The following is a 4,161-nucleotide window of genomic DNA, read 5'->3' as shown; positions in this document are numbered from 1 at the left end:
ACACAGATTTCTCAAAATCACATTTATGCTTCCTACTAAGGTGTGCTGAAAATGATTACTTCACTCTAAAATAGTTTTTACAGTTACTAACTGGACATTCCGTGTGTTTTACCATCTCGAATGTGTCATCTTAGGTGTTCACAAAGGCTGGAGAATAGTCGACACGACTGTAACTTGCAGCCTTCCACGGTGCATCTAGAATTCAGATTGGGTTGTTCAGATGTGTTCACTATTTTTGTGGGTTTTATGTGTTTGCGGTAACGTTACATGTGCGACTGAAGTGTGGAGAGGCTATAAGAACGTGCATGCATACACGAAAACCTGAAGTTCGCGCTTTGGCATGATTCATAAATGCATATTATTTCTCAAAAGGTGTTTGCAGACGAACATTGCGGGTTTTACGCTAGCAGTAAATGCATGCTGTACATTTATACACTTATATATGGGTAGCGCCAAGAGATTACACAGCTGTACCATTAAAAGCTCAGTTTGTTGGCCAACAATTTCATACGAGTTCACATAAAACCTCACCTGCTACCGACGTGGTCAAAACGAAGACAGAGACCTGTTTATGTTCGCACTTTGATGGTGAAACGTTCTACAAAAAAGGAAAGAAAAGAAAGAAAGATCTTTTTTGCACAGAATGTTCTCTCTTCAATCTCAAATGAGTTTCAGCTCTCTACCAACGAACACCGTGAGGAAACTGCGCGTTGTGCAGTGTCAGCGTTTTTTTTTTTTATTATTATTATTTTGCTTTTAATTAAACCAACAAATAACCCCTAAAATTACACTGACATAAAATATGTAATGAAAAAGCAGGAATATTGTACATAGATTTGCAGGTGCGAGGTATGTGCGTCTTCCTTTTCTTCTTCTTCTTCTTCTTCTTTTTCTTCTTTCTCAAGCAGAAAAAAAAATACTTTCTGTCATTGGTCAGGTTTCCCCGCTCATTTTTTTACTGTATTTGGATTTACAGTAAATGAAAAATACTGTATTTTAATGGCGCCAAGAGGATATTTCCCATAATGCAATTTTAAAATACAGTAACATACTGTGTAACTGTTTTACAGTAAAGTACAGTTCATATTACAGTTAAATACTGTGTAATTTACAGAAATCGCTAACAGTGTAGGAATTGCAATGATAGTAGGAAATTGTCAGAGGGTTGTGAAAATGGCTACGTTTTATAGACCAATTCTCTATTCTTTCTAAATAGCCTGAAGAGAATCTGCAGTTATAACCCTCATGGTAAAACAACAGATTGGAAATGGGAGCAAATTTAAAAGAAATTCAGAAAGCTTATCACAAGAGAGAACAGGACGTAGGTGCAAAACTAGGCTATGTGTTTTAATGTTTATGTTGAATTATTGACATTGACTGGAAACTTAAACTGAAGTGAGTTCCTTATCAGAAGTGAAAGAGTAGTCAAGGATCCCTATCACACTCGCTGCTTGACAAAACAACAGAGGTCTTTATCTTCTCGCCTTCCTGTCCCTTCCTGCCTTCCTGTTTGAAACTGAAAATAACGTTTTCACTACAGCCTACCTTGAACCCACACATAAATCTTTCAAATGCATATTTCACAACGTCTCTTCTGGCACTCCAGAGAAAGTGACGATTTAACTTATGTTTGAGGCACACTGTTTCTCTTGTAATTATATGTAGCTGTTTGCTAGTTTGTCAACAACCATTTTTTAAAGAGCTGAAAACATTTGGGATACCTGGGTCTTTCACATGCTAAAGCAATAGTGAAATGAAAGTTGTGATAATTTACTCACCCTCACGTTTCTCCGACCCGTATGACTTCTTTTATTTGTAAAACACACAAGGAGATATTCTGAAGACTGTGGTTTTCTTTTGCAATACTGAGGATTTAAAGCACCATAAAGAACTCGGAGGAACCATGAAAGTGATACATACAACTCATGTGCTGCAAACATTCTAAAGTCATGTAGATTAGTGCAGAAAAAAATAGGATCAGTCTAATTAGTTAAGAAATCATTTAGACAGTTTTTTAAAACCAGATTAACTGATTTAAGATCTGACTTAAAATATTCATTCAAGAATCAAACATTGCGCTTCTCATAAAAGAGGAGGACTAGTGCAGATGTCAAAACTTTAAGTGAACATCAAGTGCGCACCATATGAAAGGTTTAAGTTAAGATTTTTTTGTCCTGGTTAAAGCTTGAAAGCTTCAGTTTATTGTAATTGCATGAAAACATATTCAAAATATCTACTTCTGTCAAAAAAAGAGAAAGTCATACAAGTTTGAAGTGACATTAAAATTCTGTTGTTGTGAATAGCTTAGATCCTATAACTGGGCACCATTTCATTCATTCATTTTATTTATATATTTATTTAGGGTAAACGTAAGCTCACCAAAATCTACATTGAGACATTTTTAATGTACAAGATATTGGTTTCAGTATAAAAAGTTATGTTAAAATAAAATATTGACTTTGTACATTCAAAAAAATATTTTTCAATTATTCTTTAAAAAGGTTGTTTAAAATAAACAAGAATTTTTAATAAAACATGATGTGAGCTTAATGGGAACAGGGGTGTGCTTAAAGGGTATCACAGCCAGACTTTTTGCATATCTTACTTGAAATGCTTTTGTCATTTAAAGTAAAATTAAATATTTTTGTGTGAGAGATTCATATTTTATTTTAACATAACTTTTTATACTGAAACCAATACTGAACACAAAAATCAAGCAACAAGGCATTCAATTTGATCAGTTATATATTCATAGTGAAGTGTCATTTAAGCACACTGCAACATCTAGACAAGTCCACATTAATCTCTTAATTTTACAGTAAGTAGTGAAACTTACCCAAAATAAAGGCTTTTAAAGACATTTAAAGGGCTCCTCTTTTGGTGAAAGTTTTCAGACAGCTTTCAGAATGGCTGCCAGGCAGTGTGAACACATGGAGACCCATATCTCAGTGTGCAATGATCTGATTGACTTGAAATTACAGGAGGTATATAGTAACAAACGCATCAATTGGTTAAGACATCAAGTATGATAATACATTATTTTGTCTTTTTATAATCTGATCTCAAATATGGAAGTCCGCTTAATGGGTACGTTTACCCTATGTATTTAGTAGTTCATTTTAAAAAGTGGAGTGACAAATGTATTTTCAAAGGTACAAATTTTCATAGTCTCTCTGTGAATATGAGCTTATAACATGTTTTTTGTGTTTTTAATTGTTTTAGACCACAGCAGGGTCACAGGGGTCAAGGTAGGCTTTGTGTTATCAAGAAGCAACGCCCTGTGAGTGACAGGAAAGAGAGAGTGTGGTTCTAACCTAATTCAGGAAAGAGAAGTTTTGCTTGAAAAATAGCTACAACAATCAATGAATTAAAGAAAAAAAATATGACTGAGGTTTGTTGATTTTGGTCACATTAGCGAAATTTCACAGGCAAAAGGTCAGCTTTTTATTGTCAATAGTGTAGCGATGTATGAAGCACAGATACACCAAAGTCACTTTCAAACCAAACAACTGTCTCTTGGTCAATGCGGCAAATATGAGTGACAAACTTGAACCCGGTTACGATTCGCTCACACTCAAAATTCCTCACATGGATTTCAAACATGAAAATTCAAACAACGGTAAGTATGACCGCACCTTCAGTCATAAAGTTGGTTGTCTTGCAGATGTTTTAAACATTATTGCATGGAGCACGAATGCATGTCAGGATGGGGGAATTTTTATTAATGATTTATTTTTTAGGGCATAGAGCAATTTGGGTTGCTTTTTTAACTGCATTAGCAGTTAAACTGTTCTTAAAGGGGTCATATGATGCGATTTCAATTTTTCGTTTCTCTTTGAAGTGTTACAAGCTCTTGGTGCATAAAGAAGATCTGTAAAGTTGCAAAGACTAAAGTCTCAAATCCAAAGAGATATTCTTTATAAAAGTTAAGAGTCAACCACGCCCTCGTTCTAACACGCCCCCACATGTCTATATCACGATGTGGGAAGATTTGCATAACGCCGCCCAAATGTTCACGCAAAGAAAGAAGGCGTAACTTTTATTCTCGCTGTAGTATTATTGCTGCCGCCGCCATGCCGTGGAGACACTGTGTTTCATTGTGAAAGCGAAGCTACTTTGTTTGGCCTTCCAAAAGAGGACGATATCTGCTTCGTCATGCCT

This window comes from Sinocyclocheilus anshuiensis, unplaced genomic scaffold, assembly GCF_001515605.1.
Source record: "Sinocyclocheilus anshuiensis isolate Anshui unplaced genomic scaffold, SAMN03320099.WGS_v1.1 scaffold13, whole genome shotgun sequence".
NCBI lineage: Eukaryota > Metazoa > Chordata > Actinopteri > Cypriniformes > Cyprinidae > Sinocyclocheilus > Sinocyclocheilus anshuiensis.
The sequence above is the reverse complement of the archived record's forward strand: the minus strand, read 5'-3'. Positions refer to the sequence as shown.